The sequence below is a fragment of the Muntiacus reevesi genome, chromosome 2 (genome assembly GCF_963930625.1).
Source record: "Muntiacus reevesi chromosome 2, mMunRee1.1, whole genome shotgun sequence".
NCBI lineage: Eukaryota > Metazoa > Chordata > Mammalia > Artiodactyla > Cervidae > Muntiacus > Muntiacus reevesi.
In genome coordinates, this window is record NC_089250.1 from 169,898,502 (window position 1) to 169,921,053 (window position 22,552).

Genomic DNA, 22,552 nt, shown 5'->3' on the forward strand with positions numbered 1-22,552 from the left:
GAGATAAAAGTACAGTGCCAGCATCATACCTCACAAGTAGCTGTAACTATGAATTCAATGTATCTGTTTTTCTGTTAAACTCACATAGGTAAAATTGGTTTCTATCAGCAAATGTATTTGACTTACAGAGTACTTACTTTTTAACTATGCATTTGAGTGTAGCCAATGAAATTCTCAACATACCCTAACCTTGAGTGCAGTGTTTTGTAACAGCACTTTAAAATGGCAAAGAGTTTCTGCTGTTATAATTTAGGTTAGATTGTAGATTGTAATAAAACTAATCCTTCAGTGATGCAGGAAGGAACCCTGGAAGGTGACAACAGCTTTTAAGAAACAGAGTATGTTTTTATGTTTTTAAAGTAAGAACAAATGAGTCACTGTCAAAAAATGTTTCTTGTGAATAATTATTTGCTATCAACACTCTGTTAAATTAGGATTTTCTCCTTCTGAATGGGTGACAAAAGAATTGATTAGCTGTCACTTTTAGGTGCTGAGTGATACCTATCTGAGTTAGAAGGACTGCTTTTTGCTGTTTTGTTTCCACAACTGTAGGCATTTTGACTAACATTCTATTCTGAGTCTTTTTGGCTGAAATCCTGAGGCTGCACTCTAGAAAATACACACACAGGAATTGTTCTGTCCAAAAGGAGACACCCTTAGATCTGCAGTGCCCTTATTTCATATCACAGAAGAGTAGGTCAATAAATCAACTAAAGGTAAAAGTAAAATCTGTAATAACCCGTTGCCACTTCTTCCTCCTCCCACCTCGCAGCACATAAAACTTGGTGTCAAAAGGTCTCACATCACAAGAATTAATCAAAAGACTCTTAAAATACTCTACGCACCCACTTCTGATGACTAATTTGGCTTCCCTATGGCGAACACTAATTTTTTATCTCAATCAATTGGTACAATATTCTTTTCCATCAATCACAGTGGGTGCAGAACACTAAAATTCCACTCTTTTGTGACAATAAAGCAAAATTCAGCCAAAAAGGAAAAAAAAGAAGTTTCGTAGCAAGGAAAGCCTGCTATAACAATGGGAGACAAAGAGAGTGGGAAGGGGGTGGAGGAGAAAAGCGGCAGACGCTTCAGAGGACCCAGGGGAAACCTTACAAATAGCTCCACCAGAGCAGAAGGAATCTCAGAAGCAGCAGAAGGAATCTCAGAAGCATCAGAAGGCCAAATGCAGCTGAGAGAAAGAGCCAATCAGAAAGTCAACAAGGCAGCTGGACCACATGGGTCTGATGGGAGGCCTGCGAACCACGACTGGCTCGACGGGGAGGACCACTGCGGTCAGGAGGACAGAGAGTGAGCTTTTCTTTCTCAGGAAAGGCCAGGGAAGTGCCAAGAATGGCTGAGAAAACACAGCCATTGTGGAGAGGAAAAGAAAGGAATTGCAAAAGGGAACTCAGGCTCCTGGAAGAAGCCAGGAAAAGGCTGGAGCGGCCAGATGGTGGGGATGTGAGTGGTGATGAGAGAGAGCAGACAGTGAAGAGCAGAGTCCACCACGCCCACCCCCCCGGGGCAGAACCCGCAGGTGGGAAGCCCAGCCTCCCCCAAGCTAGCGTGGGGCCAATACTCTGCTCAGTCAGTCGAGTCCGACTCTGCGACCCCAGGGACTGCAGCCCGCCAGGCTCCTCTGTCCGTGGGATTCTCCAGGCAGGAATACTGGAGTGGGTAGCCATGCCCTCCTCCAGGGGACCTTCCCGACCCAGGATCAAACCCAGGTCTCCCACATTGCAGGCAGATTCTTCACCATCTGAGCCACCAGGGAAGCCCATATTGGCCCCATTTCTCCCCCTCCTCTTCACGGCTGCTGCTGTCCTGCCAGACCGGCTCCTGGTCCGGTCAACCTTCTGGAGGCCCTGAGTGAAGGCACAGCAGCGTGGACTACCCACACACCGATATTAAACACTGTTTGTTGTTGATCTGAGATCCAAGCTTTCCTGAGCATCTTGTACTTTCAAGGGCCAACTCTGCAACCGTAGCTTTCTCACCTCAATACAGAAGGGCTTCCTTCCTTTCAGTTTCCATGAGGACCTCAGATCTCAGCCACCGGCTGAGCACAGTTTCTGGGTGGCACCTGGATTCGAGGTCAGATGTCAGCTATGGCGTTCATTCACCTTAGCATGTGACCCTTGATCTTGCTGAACCTCAGCTTTTAAAAAAAATTATTGGAGTGTAGTTGATTTACACTGTTGTATTAGTTTCAAGTGCACACCAAAGTGAATCGGTCATACATATATCCACTCTTTTTCAGATTCTTTTTCCATGTAGGTCTTGACAGAGGACAGAGTCGAGTTCTCTGTGCTATTCAGTAGGTCCTTATTATTTACCTACTTTATATATAATAGTGTGTGTACGTCAACCCAATCCTCCAATTTATCCCTCCCCGCTTCCCCACCCCAGTAACCAGAATTTGTTTTCTACATCTGTGACTCTATTTCTGTTGTGTAAATAAGTTCATTATTTGTACCGTCTTCTTAGAGTCTACATATAAATGATATCATGTGGTATTTGTCTTTCTCTGTCTGACGTACTGCACAGAGTATGGCGATATTCACTGTTTATCTGAAAGGCACATTTAACTGGGTGCTTGGTATTTTAGCTGGTATCTCCAGTGAAGGCAAATGTTAATTCCTCCAACCCCACTTCCAACCCAAGAGAGAAAGCCATGGGGACAGATGAAAAATGCCCAGTGGCGTGCCCTTCCCAGAGGCCAGCACTGCAGGGCATTTCATCTTTTTTTTGAAGCACTTTCTCCCATTATCTCATTGAGTCCTTCCTACAGAACTGGGGCATGGGCATCGTTATCCCCACATCATGGACAAAGGAAGCTGTCACGAGTGTGAAGCAACTTGGAGAAGTGAGCGACAGAGCCAGGGCTCAAGCCCCGGACGTGAGCCCAGGGCGCTCTGCTTAAAATGAGAAATTAGAGATGCTACAGGTGAACCTAGTCCCGAAACAGAAGCAGAGACCAGAGGTAGAGAACAAGCATGTGGACGCCAAGGGGAAAAGGAGCGGTGGGAGGAGATGGGAGACTGGAGTTGGAGTATTAATCCTATATTAATCCTAAATTAATCCTATGTATAAGATAGGTAATCAATGAGATCCTACTGCACAGCTCAGGGAATGCACCTCAGTGCTCTGTGGTGACCTAAAAGGGAAGGAAATCCAAACGAGAGGGGAGGCATGTACACGTACCGCTGATTCCCTTCGCTGTGCCGTAGAAACGAACACAGTACTGTAAAGCAGCTATCCTCCAATAAAAATTTTAAAATAAAATGAGAAATTAAACCTTGACCAATCTTCAGCCATTGAACGGACACTGCTGAGCTCCTTTTAAGAGCCAGAGCTGCAATTTCATTGTCATGTTTTGAATCTAGCAGCGTGAAAATGTACCTAACAAGGTGATACCAACATCCTGAGCACAGCCTGGGGAGCACTCTGGAGCTGAGGGCACTCTGAGCTCACAGGCCGAGTGCAGGGCCCACACTCCTCTGAAAGCCCCAAACGCTTTGGCTAGAAGTAATTTGGGGGGAAAAAATCTTAAAATGAGATGGGTTCATTATTCTCATTTTCATGTTCCAGAACTATTAATTTAGCCTCTAAAGTAATCTTTGTCCAGGGTGCATAACTGTATCAAATACCCCTGCTATCAAAGCTTTATTTCCTTGAAAAGGCAAAGATAATATGAGCTGGGTATTCTTCTGCTACACATAATTCATTTAAGTCAGGAATGTTCTCAAATGGCTTCCTTTTTTTTCCGCTCTCCAAGTTTACGGGCACCCTGATCCAAGAAGATGTAAATTACCATCGGGAGAAGGGGGCAAGGCTGCTCCCTCCCAGGACACAAACACCAAGATTTCAGCTCCCTGATACTTTTATTTTGCTGCTAATAAAATTGGGTGGTTAAACCTCCATGGTAGAGTATGAATATAACACCAGAGTTAAGCTTTAACACCAGGAAAAACTCTATTAAAATGTTGCCCCAGAGACTGTAAATTTGAATTCTGGCGCTGCTAAGTCAGGTTGGACCTGAAAACTAAGATGAGGAAGTTCCTAAGTCCTGCAGAACAGGCCACACAGAAGGATTTTTTTCCCTTAGACTAATTTCCTTGTAGAGGAGAAATATATAAAAGTAAGAAAGGCCTCAAAATTCTGAGCTGCCTTGGGAGAAGAAATAAGCTGCTGAGATGCAGAGTACCAGTCTCCAGCTGCACCTGTGCTTGGCCCGGGGTAGGTGAGCTCCACGAACAGGACAGACGGAAAAGAGACAGAAAGAGAAGGAATATGGATGGAATTTTGCGATTTGAACTAATACGTATTTCGCTGGGAGAACGCAGTCTAGTCGAGGGAGAAACAGACGACATTCAGCACAGCCCTAGCCTGAGGTACGGCATTCCTGGGTTTCTAGAACCAGCCCTACCCCGGGCACACCAGCATCTTACCATCTGACTCCCAGTCCTTTCACCCAACAAATGCAAGTGATAGTCCAAGGTGATTCAGAGGGTCACAACTTCAAAAAACAGACATGTTTATTAAAATGCCTGGGGAATCTTAACATGCCTAAGAAAAAGTTGTTTATGAATATAGCAAATGGTCTGAATTCAGTGTTTGCAGAATTCATTTAATAATGCTCAGAATTTCCTTTAAAAATAGACTAGGGGAAAAAAGTCAGTTACTCACTTTATCAATAATAATCAGTTAAAAACTTTGGGAAAAAAATAGTATTTGCAATACCAACAAAATGTCAATAATTATAAGAAAACATACACAAAAATTAAGACTAGGTTAGCATTTTATATTGCAAAACTGATAGCACGAAAACTAGTTAAAATCTATGAGAACTGGTACAAACGTTACAGACATACTGGAACAGACACGAAAACTTATTAGTTTTTGTTCTTATTCTTACCTAAGACTAAGAACAAATTAGAAGGCAGCTGATAACTGGCAGCTAGATCATCAAATTTCTGGTCTCTGACTGAAGGCAGCAGCAGCAACCACGTCACAGCATGCTTGCAGAATGACTGTTCAATGTACATCTTACTAACGCAATCAATGAATTTAGCAAAGACGTGTTTAAGAAGAGAGTATTTGAGGATTAGGAGCAGGTTTTAGAAATGAAATGGAGGATAAGCTAACAAATCTATCAGAAATAAGATCAACAACTTAAAATTTAAACCGATCTTGAGCATATATTTGAACTTGGATATGCAGAAATGGTCCACACGTCCCCGAGGTTCAGTGATACACTCCGAGGATCAACAGCCCTATAGACAGTTAAATTACTCAGGAAGCCGGGGAATTTATCAAACATGAATTTCAAAGTGAATTCTGGCCTCCAGGAAAAATGGAAGTGCCCATTAATGTACATACAAAATAAATGTTGTCTGCAAGCTCTTTACACTATTTATATTTTGGCCACAAATTGGCTAAAGATTTTTAATTTACACAAACTGTGACGGAGCCCTCTCTCTTTGATAGAAGTAATCTGGGTCCAAGTTGTGCAAAACTGTTTGCTAAATACTAAAAATGTAACCGTTGCCCTGACAGGTACAACACAAAGAAATTATGTGCCCTGCTTCACATCTCCTGGTACATTATTTATAACCAACTCCAATTTAAGAATGTTAACATTAAATAGATTTCACACATGGAGGAAATTCGTACAAACCCGTCATATATTATGAATGAAAATTATAACAGCTCTGCAAAATTTGTTAAAGCACATGAGCTAAAATCGGAGGAACACCGAAATATGCAACAGTCCTAAGAAATTTAGACGGTATTTAGCTCATAACCTCAATATTTATTTTATCGATCAAAAGAAATGTTAACTTCATCTACTGTTGACAGATAATTTATCAAAAAATGTTTTAAATAAGAGAATATTTCATAGCGAAGGTGGCTCGGGAAATTAGTCACTGGCCTTTGGGCCTGAGCTGTCCCCAAGGAGAGGTGGAACATCATTTGCGGGAGGAAGGGAGGGAGACAGGCAGGGCTGGGGTGCAGACGGGGTGCGCAGGGAGGCGTCACTCTGCACAGCAGCTCCGCACACTCCCCAGTTCCTAGGAAAGTTGGGGCCCGAAAGGAGAAGATTCCCCTCTCTGTAAGATTCCTCTCTCGATGTCCCAAGCCCTTGAAAATGTCCTCAAGAGTCCTCGGCCTGCACACACTTGGTCCCTCTCAGAGCACATTAGGGTTTCCTTGGTGGCTCAGAGCCAATGCGGGAGATGCAGGTTCCATCCCGGGGTCGGGAAGATCCCCTGGAGAAAGAAATGGCAACCCACTCCAGTAGTCTTGCCTGGAGAATCCCATGGACAGAGAAGCCTGGCGGGCTGCAGTCCTTGGGATTGCAAAGAGTTGGACATGACTGAGCGACTAAACAGCAAGAGCAAACAAGAGCAAATCACACCAACGTTTCTCTTTCATTCAGCAATTTTCACCGTTTTCTATAAACTGAGTCCTTCTAATTGAAAACCATTGCTTGGCTTGCCCTCTAATCCCATAGCTGCTACCCAGTAGCTGACTGCCAAACTAGGGCACAAGCCCCATTGGTGCCCTCCAGCCCCAGACTGTCCACAGCTGATGGTGCCCGGTAGGAGGAAGTCCTCTGACCTAACATCTACATTCCCATTGCCTGCGTCTGCTGGGGATCTGACGGTCTCTCCAGAGAGCCTTAGGACGCCACCCTCCTACACACAGACCAGAGAGAAAAGGAGGCCAAGTCTTGAGGCCTCACTTTCCCACGAGCGTGAAACAAGACGATTTTCCTGGGGCTCTAGAAGATTCCTTCCTACCTGACAGTCCTGGGAATTGCACACCTTTTTAACGTTCACACCTAGCTCCCTCTGGCACGTGAATGTACAAAGTGGCACCCCTTTTTAAAAGATAGGGAGACAGAAACAAGATGTACATGCATCACCACAAGACCCTAGAAGCTGTGACGCGGGCCTGCCGTCGGGGGGTCTGCCTGCCATACACCCGTGGAGCGCAGCCACGATCTTTTCATTGTGAGCTCCGCAGGTGCGCGTCCGGGTGGGGGGCCTTTCTGGCTCTCATTCTCGCCAGAGTTTTGGGTGACCCTTCTCCCGGGCGGTCTAGACCCAACAGGACAGCGGATGTTGGGCTGGCCGGGCAAGGCCTGAGCGCACGGTCCATCCGCAGAGCCGGGGCGCCCATCCCCAAGGCCAGCGCAGAGCCAGGCTGTCCTTGCCGGGCGGGACCTCAGCCTTTCCCACAGGGGCCAGCCCCGACCAGGACCAGTCACACTTGGCAAGTCTGCCTCCTCGTCAGCACAGTGGCGAGCAGGAACTGATGGCATGGGTTCCCTCGTGACCTATGTTGGGAGACGACAGTGAGACCCCTCGGCTCTTGGCCCCGAGCGGGGCCTGGAGAGCAGTGTGCCCCCCATGCCTTGTCCCACCCCATGCTCATCCATGCCCGGGAGACCCCGTGATGCCACGTTCTCTGCCCCCCAACCTGCATTGCTCACTGGAGTCTGATACTCCTCAGGGGGCCTGTGGACCAGGAAGACAGACAAGGTGGCTCAAGGTCCAGACCCGGAGGGAGTGGGCACCTCGGCCAGCCCTCAACTGAGACGCCTGTATCAGTCTCCCGGGGCTGCCCTACCGTGGTGCTCGCCCGCAGGGCTGGGTCCTCCTGAGCCCTCTCTCCTCCTTCTCCCCGTGGTCCTCCCTCTGTGTGTCTGTGTCCTCCTCTCCTCTTCCTACAAGGACTCCAGCCCATGCGACTAGTCACCTGGGTGAGCCTGCCCACTCCCCCATGGCCTCCTGTTACCTTCATCACCCGTCTGAAGGCTCCATCTCCAAACACAGCCTCACTCCAGGTGCTGGCCGAACTTGAACTAGGGAGCGGGGGAGGGGGTCTCCATTCAGCCCCTGTCACACACCCACCTGGCTTCCTGCTCCCTTTCCGGAAGCTTGTTTATGCAATAGACCGTCCATCACCAAACTGGTTTCTCTCCATCAGAAACAGCCTCTGCCCAGCAACGACCAGGGCAAATGCCACTGCTGTGAGCGGAACTGGAGGGAATTCCCCCCAAAAGGATCACGACAACCTGCGTGGCGTGTTTCACCGCACAAAGACCGCTCACAGGCACTGGAGTCTTTGATCCTCCGCCTTGCCCCGTGAGGGAGGCTGGGGAGGCATTAATCAATGAATACAGATTAATTTATGAGATGACGAGATGCAGAGTAAGTTGCCCAAGGTCACACAGCTAATTACGGCCCAAGTCTTGAGACGCCAAGAACATACTCCTTCCACTCCTCCCCGAGATCCCCTGTGCAATCGGGGGACGCCTGGAATACGATTTCACAGCAGTTCCTTCCAGTTAAAATGCGTTTATCATCTTGCCTAAGTTATGACCCCAGCCTTCCCACCAGAAGATCGTATCACAATAAAAAACACACGTTGTGCAGGTGGCTAACATGATTTATTAAATTTTCTCAATTTCGTGTATTAGGAAGTTCCTCCACATGGGAAAATTTTCTAAATATTGAAAACATATGTACATAGGACAAAGCTCGGGGAAAAAAAACGGTTTATTATAATACATCACACATAATAAATGTTTTTTTAACAAAGTCTGCATGAACTTTCCACATTAATCAAAAGTGAATGCTGCATGGTTCTGTATAATTAACCAGGAAGTCATATTACAAGTGATAAATATCACAGACAATAAAGCGAAGTGAACGAATATTGACCTTAAATGCTCATTAATAATGCAAGATTTTTGATGGTCCATGATGCAATTATGACTCAGTTAATTGAAGGGTCAAGTTTCCTAAAGATTAATAATTAGACTTACAGTGGTCTGTTCATCAGAGATTTAATAAAGGCTACAGCAGGCCCCTTTAGGCTCCCAAAATACTGAATCCAAGCCTCAGTCCTTGGACTTCCTAGTGTCTTTGTAAAGCTATAGACTCAGAAAGGGAAATGCGTTTCACGTGGAGAGAGAGCCCCTGAGATAGTTTGGCTGTCACTAGAAAAGAGGACTCATGATAAACACTTGAACCTTGACTTTGAGAGTGAGAGGCCACCTCAGCCACATCTGGAAGAGAGCAGCTGGACAGCCCTCGAGCCAACATCTGTCCACCTCTGGACGCAGCTTCCGGCTGGGTCACTCTCCAGTATGGACCCTGCCCCCAGAAGTGGTGAGTCTTAGGCAACTCAGAAAGATCACAAAGACACCTAAAGCGATGCACAAAATTACTCTGTATTTATGAGATGTGGGGAAGGAGACCAAATACATCCTCCTAAGTCAAAACATTCCATCTCCTTTCCTGTGCCTCCTGGGCAAATAAGTCAACTGACCCAGACACAAAGTCAGAGCATCCCTGTTCCCGCAGCCTTGCCACCTTTTCAAGCAATGGGGCCCCTCCGAAGGAGGACCCCTGCCAGCTCTGCTGCTTCGGCTGACAACACGCCAACTGAGCCCGCACCTGCCAGCCCTTGAGCCCCCTGAGCCAGATGCCCCCCTCCCTCCTCACTGCCCCCCGGCCCCCATCCATTCCTCAAAGCTCAGCCGAGCCCACACCTGCTGCACAATCCGAGTGGCCTCTTCAGTCCCTGACAGCACATGATGCTGGGTCGTGTCCTTGATGGCGGTCCAGCAATCACCGGGGGGATGGCAGGCGCGGGTCTCAGCTTCCTTCGCCCTCCCCACACACAGAGGGTGACTGATCACAGGAGCCTCACTTGGCTATTGCCAGTCACCCAGGCCTGGGGAACCACCCACAGCAGGTGTAAACAAATGCCTACCGAACAGGAGGTGTGGATGGGGCATGGAATGGCCCAGCCTCCTCCAGAGCTGCAGGGCCAAGGAGATTGGGTGGCAGAGAAACGGGAGCAGCGGGGTCAGGAAGGTCAAGAGGAGCTGAGTGTAGGGGGCCTCAGAGCCGTGCCTCCCCTCCCTCAGAGACGGGCCCCTGGGAGACGGGCCCCCAGGGAGAGGGGCCCCCACAGAGACGGGCCCCCAGGGAGAGGGGCCCCCACAGAGATGGGCCCCCAGGGAGAGGGGTCTCCAAGGAGACGGGCCCCTACAGAGATGGGCCCTACAGAGATGGGCCCCCAGGGAGATGAGCCCCAGGGAGATGGGCTCCCTCACAGAGATGGGCCCCCAGGGAGATGGGCTCCCCCACGGAGATGGGCTCCCTGGGAGATGGGCCCCTACAGAGATGGGCCCTACAGAGATGGGCCCCCACAGAGATGAGCCCCAGGGAGATGGGCCCCCTAACCCTAACCCTAACCCCCTGGGGGCCCATCTCTGCAGGGGGCCCATCTTCCCGGGGGGACCATCTCCCTGGAGAGCAGAAGTTGCCCAATTTGATGATCACAGGTAGAGGCATTGCTTGCTTGTATGCTAAGTCACTTCAGTTGTGTCCAACTCTTTGCAACCCCATGAACTGCAGCCCACCAGGCTCCTCTGTCCATGGGATTCTCCAGGCAAGAACACAGGAGTGGGTTGCCATGCCCTCCTCCAAGGGATCTTCCCACCCAGGGATCGAACCCGCATCTCTTATGTCTCCTGTGTTGACAGGCGGGTTCTTTATCACTAGGACCACCTGGGAAGCCCAGGTGATGAGTCAGACAGCTCGGGACGTTAAGACTGCACAAAACTGGAAGAGACCTGAATGTCCAACAGTAGGAGACTGGTTTCCTAATTACGGCAGGTGCACTCAATAAAATATTACAAAATCATGTTCTCGTATCAAACAGCACAACTGTCTGAGAAACCAGGTGGACAGAGGACAGACAGATGCAAACCTGCTAACGGTGGTTATTTGATCATTTCTGCTTTTCTATATGTTCCAAATTATCAAAAATGAATAGACAACGTATGCGAGGCAGGGGCCACATGGGGGTAGAGAGAGTGTGCTGAGATGTGCCCTTGGCTCCGTCCTGGCACCAGAAATCACTATAAAATTGCAGGCAGCTCCGCAGGGTTGCAAAGAGTCAGACATGACCAAGCGAGTATTCAGTATTCAAAGCACGTGCTCTGAGCCAAAGTGTATTTGGCCACAAAGGATCCAGAGGGGAGGCTATGCCAGAACCTTCCCCAGGCCCCCTGCAGGATTTGAACAGCCATTCCCAGAGCCCAGGAAATACAGGCATCTCGCAGAGGGCATGGCAAAGTGCTCGAGTCCGGGTCTGCTGCCTCCCTCCCCCGAGGCTTCTCCCTCTCCAGCCCCACCGTCCTTACCTGGAGCCCAGACTCCAGCCGGCGGCCCCGAGGTGAGCACCGGGGTCCCCTTCCTCTGTCTCCACTCACTTGCCTCCCCGTCACCCTTCCCCCAGGGCACCCACACGCCTCTCTCCAGATGGGAGCTCAAAGCCCCTCCCCGAGTACCAGGCCCTCACACCGCTGCCGCACTGGGGACCTCAGGTCTCCGTTGAGGTGTAGCTGAAAGCAGTGACCCAGAGGTGAAAATCCCTCATCCCGTGACCAGTCCCTCGGGCGGGCCAGTCACCTTTATTTACTGTTTCTATAAAAAGAACCCGCTGTGAATTTTCACCCAGCCCTCATGCGCCCACTAATGAGATCTCGTCTCCTCTGGACACAGCTCCACCTTTGGGGGGGCTGGCAACCACAGCCCACCCTGAAAAGCCGGCAGTGCTTTGCAGAAGTCTTCATGGGGCAGAAGAGGCCGGGGGAGCCTCAGGGTGCAGATGCGGACCCCTCTTTGGTGGCACGGGAGGGCTCCGTGCCCATCAGCAGCATCAGATTTCCAGCCCAAACCCAACCAGAATAAATGGCATCCCGGCAGCACTATAGTTTATGTGTTGTTTTTATTTCCTTTACTTGTCTTTCAGTGTAAACAGTCCATGTTGTTCTAAGAGGTCAGTTTTATGGGCCGGAGCACCACCAAACTATTTAGGTTTAAAATGACACTACTGTTTAAGACCCAGTAATTTCCAGAACCCGTGATTTACTGCTGTGGCGCTCCATAAGGCTCATTTCAGACCTCCGAGAAGAACTAGTCAAAGTGTTAAATAAACATGAAGTCTGCATCTTGTTTTCTTTCCAAAAGTGCAAACGCTGTTCCTCTAATGATTAAATACTGCTCACCATACAACCGAGTGACGATTTCACAATTGCTTCTTTCCCTTGGCTTCATCTTACGTATTAATTATTTTGTGTTCAGACAAAGACTTTAATTAGGAGTCATAAAGGGTTTCTGAAGAGTGAATAAGTAGTTCCATCCGCATTAAACTGATAATAAACAGACATTTCTAAAACAAGGAGCTGCCCATGTGAAAGCCTTAACTAAGCCTGAATCTATTAACCACAAACTAAACTCAGCCTCATAAAATATTGTTTGGGGATGTTACATGACAGTAAAAATGATTCAGATCGCCTTTAGGTCCTTAAAGAGGAAATAAATTCATTGAACTTTGGTGGATATTAAAGGTTGAAACTTGCCTCTGAATGTGAAAAATTCAACCAAATGCTATCTTAAGCTCCAAACACTGATTATTAAAAATTGTTTGATTCTTTGAAATGACAGTACAAAAGCAAAACAAAAAAAAATCAAATATAATGGATTTTAAGGACAAGAGGCAAATATATGTGCCCTTGGTTACAATGAATCTGGAAAACAATGAAACAGAGAAGGCTAGTTCTGCCCATTAGGCTAAAATTCTGCTCTCCGCTCCCTGTAACAGAAACCACATTATCTACAATGTCCCTCCAAAGAAGGTTCTGAGAGGCAATGCCTGCTGCCAGAAAGGCCTTTTCTTAGCTGTCTGTATTCAGAAGGTCCAGGTTTAAACACCCAAGCAGTTTCCCTTCTTATCTCGCAAGATGCTCTTAGGAGATGCCTGGCACCTCTGCCGCCGTCCGCACGCCTGCAGTGAGGGTCTGCGGGTGTGTGCTCACCTGTCCGCTCAGCTGCACTTTGCTTGCTGGCCTTCAGCCCGGCGCCGTCTACTGTGCCATCGCTGTGAGGGGGCTCCTTTCTGGCGCCGTGAATCCTTAGGTCTGAGCTCATCCCTCACCAGTGCCCCGTCCATGGTGTTGGGATAGGTGGGCTGTCTCCTACGTGACCCTCGGGATTTGGCAGCTGTCCCGGGGGCGGCCCGGCCTCCCTCTGAGTCTGTGTCCCCTGTGTGTGCATTTCATCACAGAAGCCAGAGAACAAATCAGCGGTGACCAGTGGGCAAGGGGAGGCGGGGAGGGGGAGGACGGGGAAGGAGAGAAAGAGACACAAACCCCCACGAACAGGACAGGCAAGCTGCAGGTGTGCGCGGTACAATGCAGGGGATAGAGCCAGCGCTTTATAGTAACCTTAGATGCAGTTGTTGTTATTTAGTTACTCTCATGTCCGACTCTCCTGCGAGCCCATGGACTGTAGCCCACCAGCCTCCTCTGCCCATGGAATTCTCCAGGCAAGAGTGCTGGAGTGGATTGCCATTTCCTTCTCCACGGGGTCTTCTTGACGCAGGAATCGAACCCACACCTCCTGCATTGCAGGTGGATTCTTTACCACTGAACCACCAGGGAAGCCCTTAAATGGAATATCATCTACAAAAGATATTGGATCACTGTGTTGTACACCTGAAACCAAATAATGTAATATATTATATTGAAGTATAGTTGATTTATGTAAATATATTTATTTATATCATTATATATAAATACATATAATCATTATATTTACTTACTATATCAACTATAGTTGATTTATATATGATATATATAATAAATATAAATAAATATATGTGAATATATAAATCAACTATAATTTTAAAAAATAAAATAGGCAGAGTACTTGAATAGACGTTTTAATAAAGACAACATGCAACTGGCCAACAAGTATGAGTACTTAACATCACTCGTCACCAGGGAAATGCAAATCAAAACTACAGTGAGACATCACCTCACACCTGTTCCAAGGGTGATCATCAAAAAATAAGAGATAAACACTGATGAAGACATAAAGAAATGGGAACCCTTATCCACTGCTGGCTAGAAAGTAAACTGACGTAGCCTCTGTGGGAACAGGAGGGAGGCTTTTCAAAAAATTCAAAATAATCTGCCGTATGATCCAGCAATCCTGTTTCTGGGCATATATTCTAAGGAGGTGAAACCACTAATCTCAAAGGGCTATCTGCACCCCCATGTTCACGGCAGGGGTACACGCAATAGCCAAGACATGGGGACAGCCTAAGCGTCCATTCATCACCACATGAATAGACACAGAGAATGTGATATGTGTAACACAATGGAATAATATTAAGCCATTAAAAGGGAACCCTGCCTCTTGTGACAACGTAAACCAGATGCATTATGCTGAATGAAATGAGCCAGACAGAGAAAGACCAATACTCTATGCTATAGGACATAAGTACCATGACAGTCACTCAGTCGTGTCTGACCCTTTGCGACCCCATGGGCCATACAGTCCACGGAACTCTCCAGGCCAGAATACTGGAGTGGGTAGCCTTTCCCTTCTCTGGGGGATCTTCCCGACCCAGGGATCAGATTGGGGTCTCCTGCATGGCAGGCGGATTCTTTACCACCTGAGCTATCAGGAAAGCCCACGTAAGTACGCTGGGGAATCTTAAAAAAAAAAAAAAAGGCTGATTTCACATAAAATGAATAGAATGATGACCACCCAGGGCTACGGGAACGAGGAAACGGGGAGAGGTAACTGAAAGTGTGCACCTTTTGACTTAAGAGAGCAAGTTCCGAGGATCTAACATACAGAATGGTGACTATAATTACCAGTAATGGATACGCTATCTGGAAACTGGTGATCCTTCCACCATGCACGTGTGTATCAGATCATGTTACACACTTTATTGGCAAATAAAATGTATGTATTTAAAACTGAGGGGGAAAAACAGAGACAAATTGGCATTAAAAAGAAAAAAGCTGCATCTCCAGGCCCTGGCCACGTGGACAACTGTCGTTTCACACACTAAGTCACCAAAGATGTGAGCAAGAGAAGAATGTTGATGCTTTTGTGTGGTTTTGCTGTTAGAGAGGAACTCGGACGGTGGCTGGATGAGAATTTCCCAGAAGCCCCTGATAAGGACCACTACACTCATCCTCTGGGCACTGTCAGCCATTACAGGTGATTAAACCTGTTGCTGTTATTGATTCTCTAAGTCGTGTCTGACTCCTTCTGACCCCATGGACTCTAGCCCACCACGCTCCTCTATCTATGAGATTTCCCAGTCAAGAATACTGGAGTGGGATTAAACCACAGACTATCACACAAATATACACAACTCTCCGCAAAGACAGGTTTATTGGGGGGAAAAAAGCTCCAGACATGGTGTGAAAAGTTGGGGTTCCAATCCCAGGGCAGCTGCTCCCTAGTGGTGCGTAAGACAAGTTACAGAACCTCAGAGTCATCGTCTCTCTGAAGCAAGTAAAATCGCCATCCTGGGACCGCAATCAGGACTAAATGTGCTATGTGCTAAGTCGCTTCAGTCGGGTATGACTTTTTGTGACCCCATGGGCTGTAACCCGCCAGGTTCCTCTGGCCATGGAATTCTCGAGAAAGAATACTGCAGTTGGCTGCCATGCCCTCCTCCAGGGGATCTTCCTGATCCAAGGATCGAACCCGCGTCTCCTATAGCTTCTGCATTTCTGGCAAATTCTTTACTGCTGAGATACCAGGGAAGCCCTAAAGGACTAAATGAGATGATATCAAAAAGTACCTCCCAGAGCCTGACCTCACCAATGTCTGCTTCCTCAAATTCTCAGGGCAGATCATCTGCTCACAATTTAATCAGTAAAGGAACATTGCTCCGTCTGTAGGAATGCATCCTATAGAAACCACCTCATAAGTGTCCCAAAGAATAAGCAAAGATGTCCTTGGCCTTACAAAGGTGGAAGACTGGAAAAGCCCTAAATGGCCATCTGGAGAGGTGCAGAAGAGAGAAAACCACACTGCATCTATGCTGGGCACCCACATGGCATCAGAAAGACGGCTCCTGGGGAGCAGCATTCCAGGGAAGGGCAGAAGGAAGTTTGCAAAGCCGTGTGTGGAGTAAGATACTATGTATTCAGAAAGACAAAGGGGCAACAGAAAGACAGACAGACAACAACACAGAAAATAGGTACTTACTTCTCACTTTTACACTATTTGTGTTGTAGGAATTTTCCATCTAAGATGTAAAGCCAAAAGAAAACTTCCCACAGTCAAACAAAAATCTTTGCACCTGCCCTCATCTAACAGAGGGAGAACAGAGCCAATGCATCATTGTGGTGATGTACCAAGGTGAGGGGAGACAGAGAGAGAGGATGAATGAGCAAACCGCACGCCAAATGCCAGGTCAGGACACGCTCTGCTCACGTGGAGCTGGAGACACAGTTAATTGTACACCACTGTCTTCTCTGTGTCCGTGAGATGTTTCGGGTTGTGGCTAAGCCCCAATGACAGCTAGCACACATGAATTCAAAGGAGCCAAGCGTGACATGACACAGGCCTAATTAGGAACTCGGAAAAGAGACCGAAAAAAAGGATAATATACAATGGTGAATATAGTCAGAAACTGCCAGCCTCCAAATGTTTGCACTTTGAATTTCATCTCCAGTTGGGTGAAAATGCCCATGGATCCCAGAACACTGGAATAAAACTCCATGTGGTTCCATTTTATGGGTGAATCTGAAACCAGGTGGTTCTGGAGAGAGAGTTCCCACAGCCCGTGCCCTCCTGCGGCTCCCTGGATGCTTAGAATGTTTTCCTAAAACGAAATTACAAACATGAATCTCTTATATGCAAGCAGACTTTCATACCAAGTATGCCGATTACAGGCTTGTCATTTTCTCTCTGTAAACCCCAATTTTTAGCCATAAAAAATGTGCTTATGATACAACATTTTGAGCTCAAAAGAATCAATTGTTTCAAGGGGGAAGGGCCAGTGGCGGGGGGACTTGCAAATATCTTCTTAACTTCCTTAAGGGAAAACAATCATTCAGAAATGAACCATTACTGGTTTTGGTAAGAATTTAGTGATCCTCTGTCCTCATTTTATTTCCAAATTTTTGTCAATGTTAAGGCATCAGAGAATCTTTTCTAAAATTACGGGAAGAGGGTCTCCTGGAGATGGAAAGAGAAGGAGTGAGTGCCTATGGAGGGAAGCAAGGATTTTATAAAATAAGGTCCATAAGGAGATACACGCACTAGCTCACACGGAGCTGGGAGTGTGTTGATGATAAATAAGTCTATCCCCCCCGAGCTTAGCACTTTCTGGGACCTGTTTTTCCACATGCAGGCGCAATGGCGTTGGGCAAACAGTTGGCTTTGAAGCCAAACTTAGAACCGTCTATCGTTAGGAGTATTAAGCCATGTTCTTAGCCTTATTTCAATAGACGGGGTTTATAGTGTGGTTTAATATAGCTATACCCTTTTCTAGCAGCCACATGCTCTAACTCTGACACATGTGAGGATAGAAGATCTTCAGGGAAATGTAGGATCAAGAGCCATAAGACACTGGGTTACAGTTCATGAGGATTTGCAATTTAAGCATATGACGACTGAGAATGGGATGGAGAGGCATGGGGAAATGTATCTTTCAGCGCCTGCATCTGCAAGTAGGTTAATTAAGTCACCAACGCTCTGCAGAGAAGAGTGTAAAACACCGTGATGGAGTGAACTCTTCTCCAGGGTTACACGATTTACAACTGCACCATCCGCCGAGAAGCAGCAGTCCTGCCAGGCTTCCGGGGAGACGGCTGCAGGCGCGTGGCTCGCCCTGCGGAGGAGGAGGGGGCAGAGGACAGGCAGCGATGGCCTGCCGCCCGGCCCTGGCCTGTCTTCGCCCAGCCCCCAGGCAGCAGTGGCGGCCCGCCTGGGAGCAGCGTGCGCCCCTCCACGAGGGGGGCCACAGGGAGGGACGCCCGCGGCATCCCAGGGCTCTCGGACACAGAGGGGAGCCTGCTTCCACCCGGCCCTGAGCATTTTTGCCCTGAAGGAGAAACCCCCCCTTCCAGCTGGTGCCCACCCAGCCTGGTGAGCGCCCCAGAACCCAGTCTGAATAGAATACGCACAGCCCTAGGGTGTAGGCTGCACGCAGAGCTTCTATTTCCAATTAAAGCGCCTCGCTTGGTCTTCAGCTGCTGCTCTTGGAGTGAGGCGACAGTATGCATGCGCCCCCCCACCAGTGTGTCCTCTGAAATCTCCCCGGTATAATCTACTCCAATTCCTGCCTTTGGGGATCTCAGCTAATCCCCAGGAGCCATGGACAAGGCCCACAGAGCTCTCCCCCAAAAGCCTTACTGCCTAAACGGGGTGGAGGGGGTTGAAACATAAAATGGTTGAGACTCGACAATTATTAAAATTGTTAAAAATACTCAGCAATCTCTTTCTTTTAGAAAAACACCTTCTATCTGCTCTCCCTGGAGAGGGGTGCCCGTCTGGTCTCCCTGGCAGTACCCTCACCCTTTCTCTTGGACGCTGCAGCTGTCTGGAAAAGGCCTCCCCTCTTCAAAGCCCCCACGCCCCGCCCCTGGAACCTGTGAACACAATCTTCCATGGTGAAATGGACTTTGCAAGTATGACTAAATTAAGGATCTTGAAATAGGGAGATTATCCTGGATGATCCAGGTGGGCCCTAAATGCCATCACAAGGGTCCTTGTAAGAGGGGGGCAGAGGGAGGTTTGACCAGGACAGAGGAGGAGGAGGAAGACATATGGATCCTCACGCAGAGGATGGAGTGAGGCGGCCACAAGCCCAGGAACACCGGCCGCCACCTGCAGTGGGAAGAGACCAGGAAGGACCTCCCCTGAGGGCCTCCGGAGAGGGTGCAGCCTGCCGCCACCCCGACTTCATCCCAGGGAAGCTGACCTAGACTTCTGGCCTCCAGACTGTTGGAGAACAAATTCCTGCTGTGTTAAACCACCCAGTTCATGATAATCTGTTGTAACAGCCACAGGAGGCTCTTACGGAGGCCACGATATAAACAGCTTTACAAAAAGGTGGAATTCAGTGCCCTGTAAGCTGTTGCCAAGAATGGAGAGAATGCTCCAGGTCTGCCCATTCGAGCTGGCAAGGTGCCTTGCTGCAGGGCCAAAAATAAACGCACACCCCTCTGAGAAACCCCGGCACCTCCCAATTCACGGGCCGGAGAAGCTGAAGATACCCTGTGGGGAAAGAACAGAAGGCCAGCCCCTTCTGCTGTGGTTTTCAGCACAACACGGGGGGCAATCCTTTGCCCACAGGCCCCTCCAGCATCCGTCACCCCACTGCAGCCTCATTCTAGCTCGGCTTGTTCTCCGGAGAACTCAGTGATGTCAGGCTCTCTGCATCAGACTCCTCAGAATTTAGAGAGTGAAGCATCCAGCTCATTATGAAGAGGGGACCCACACAATCAACCATCTAAATGAGGACAGCATGTGAGCCCCACAAATACACAGGGCAGGGCGCAGGGCCACCTTCACACAAACAGCACTCTCAAACTTCCACGGTCATGCAGATCACCTGGAAATCTTGTTAAAAAGGCAGGATCTGGTTCAGGAGGCATGGCGAGTGGCCACTCCTAGACCTCATCTTGAGCAGCAGGACGGCAGGACACTTGCACTTGTGCCCACAGAATGAATTCCAAATGTGTGCATTTGGTGAATGAAATGTCAGAGAAGAAGACCCACAGAGTGAAACCCCCAAAGTCAGTGTGGCAGGAGTTCCAGGGATGGATTCCTGCAAACGTGTTTACATTCACATGTTTTCTCCCAAAAGGTGGACAAAGAAGTAAATACCAAAGGGTATAAATGATCGTCAGGATCGCAGCAATGGAAGTGTCAAAATTAGACTGTTTTTCCTACAGAAAGATAACTTGAACATGAAACTCTACTTGAAAGACAAAGTCAGTGGGACAAATGTTGAGCAAATAAATAATACGCGTCTCATGGGCTATGAGTTGCCTGCTGCAAGGGACTAAATAAAAAGGTATATTAATGCTCCGGACAAAACCAGAACAGCACCGTCTCCCTGAGTTCAAGCCAAACACTGGATGAATGTGAATGGAGCTGAACTACAAGATGGTCGGGGTCGGGGCAGCGTCAGACTGGGGGGCTCCATATTTGGAAGCAGGCAGTGGCATCTAGGAGTTAGACTCCAGCAGGGCAGAAGGGGCTACAGAGCTTCAGCAAAGGCAGATTAACGGAGCCAAAATCCCTGCTGTTGAGGCAGAGGATGGCGTGGGACCTCACCTCTCCTTTTACTCACAAAAGGAAGCTGAAAAAGAGATCAAAATCAACTCTTGCCCCTCTCTGGCTTCATGACTGATCAGCAACACACCTGATATCAGAGTAGAGTGAAAGTCCCAGCGCTCCTGGAGACGTGTATGCAGGCGGCAGCCAAGCGCTAGGGAGGGAGGAGAGAGAGGATGTGACTGCAAACCACAAGACTCAAATCCTCCCACGCAGAGAAAGCCCACACCAAAATTCCAAAACACATACAACAAAGCTCACACCACAAAAGACACACAATAAAGACAACAGCATGAATTCATTCCAGATACAATGAAGTTCATAGGAGAGCCTAGCAAAAGCTTGAACTATTTTTAAAATGTTAAAGGGATAAATAAAACGTCTAATGTATTCACAAACAGTTTTAAATTATGAACAAGAGGAATAAATGAAGTAAGAATAGATGTATATGAGACAGAACCAGTTATAACATCTTATACATGAAATATAAAGCCACTAAAAAATTTTAATTCACCAGATGGGATAAACTATCAAGAATACAGTTCAGAGTCAAAACAGTAGACTGGAAGACAGGGCTGAGGATCACACCAAGAGCGGACAGCGGTAACAATTTGTTTTAAGGTATGAAAACCTGTTAAGAGGCAGGGAGAATAAACCAAGAAGTTCCAATAAACAGCAAATTGAAATTCTTAGGACTGAGAATAGGAAAGAAGTGATATTTGAAAACTTAAAAAATAAATAATGGATAAGAATTTTACAGAATTGGAGAAAGACATAAGTCCTCAGATTGCAAAAGTGTCAGAATAAATAAAAATAATCTATGCCTAGATGATGTAATGAAATAAAGAACATTAAAAATAAGGAGACAACCTCAAAATCTTCAAGAAAAAAAGAGATTGCCTATAAAAGAATGATAAGTACAACAGCAACAGATTTCTCAGCAGCAACAAGAGATTTCAGAAGGCAATGAAGTAACATCTTTAAAGTAAATGAGGGGAAAGACATAACCTTAAGGGATTTTAAACCAATCAAACTATCAATCAAGACTGAAAACAATGAACCACAAAAACAAACTAGTCATGAAAACATGGGCAAAGTACTTGACATTTCTTCAAAGAAGAACTACAAATGGACGATTAGCACATGAAAAGATCCTCAGCATCATTAATCACTAGGGAAATGTAAATCAAAACCACAGTGAGACAGTCCCTTACACTTAATGGTTATTAATTAAAAAAAAAACACAGAAATAACAAGTGTTGAGGATGTGGAGAAACGAACACTTGTGCATTGATGGTATAAATCGAAAACAGTGCGGTCACTGTGGAAGACCGTATGACAGCATCTCAAAAAATTAACCAGGAAAGTTACCGTATGACGCAGCAGTCCCACTCCAGAATGGACACCCAAAAGGGAAAACGCCCCTGAGAGCAGGGACTCGGATACTGGCACACTCGTGTTTATAGCAGCCTTATCCAAAACGCAGAAGCAACGCAAATGTCAATTGACGTATGAATGGATAAACAAAATTAGATATATTTATTCAATAGAATATTATTCAGCCTTAAAAAGTACTTAAGTTCTGATACATGCTACAATCCGGATAAACCTCGAAGACATTATGCTAAGTGAAATAAGCGAGACACGAAGGACACATAAGTGTGTGGTTTCACTTATATGAGGTTCCTAGAATCGCCATACTCATGGAGACAGAAAGTAGAATAGTGGTCGCCAGGGGAAAGGGAGGCAAGAATGGAAAGCTATTGTTAATGGGTAAAGAGCTGCAGTTTGGGAAGGTGAAAAATCCTGGAGATGAATGATGGTAATGGCTGGACAACAAAGTGAATAAGTATGCCAAGGAAACTGTACACTTAAAAATATTTAAAATGGTAAATTTTGTGTTATGAATACTTTATCACAATAAAAAATTTGCAACCACAAAAAGCAAAAGCAAAATAAATATTTTTTTATGTACACAAAGAATTCATGAATTTACATTCCATGGATCTCAGTTAAAAAAAAAAAACTATGACAGCATGCATTCAGGGGTAGAAAAAGTAAATGCAAAAGAAATCTATGGGAAATAAGAAGCAAAAATGAGCAATGCAACTGAGAAAATAGTAAATTTAACATTTAATTTTTAAAATAACTTATTTAAGCAATAGTGGTCAAACTCGAGCAACAGTACATATATGCTAAAGTCTTCTGTTGCTGTTCAGTCACTCTGTCGTGTCCGACTCTTTGCGACCCCATGGACTGCAGCACTCCAGGCCTCCCTGTCCATCACCAACTCCTGGAGTTTACTCAGACTCATGTCCATTGAGTCAGTGATGCCATCCAACTATCTCATCCTC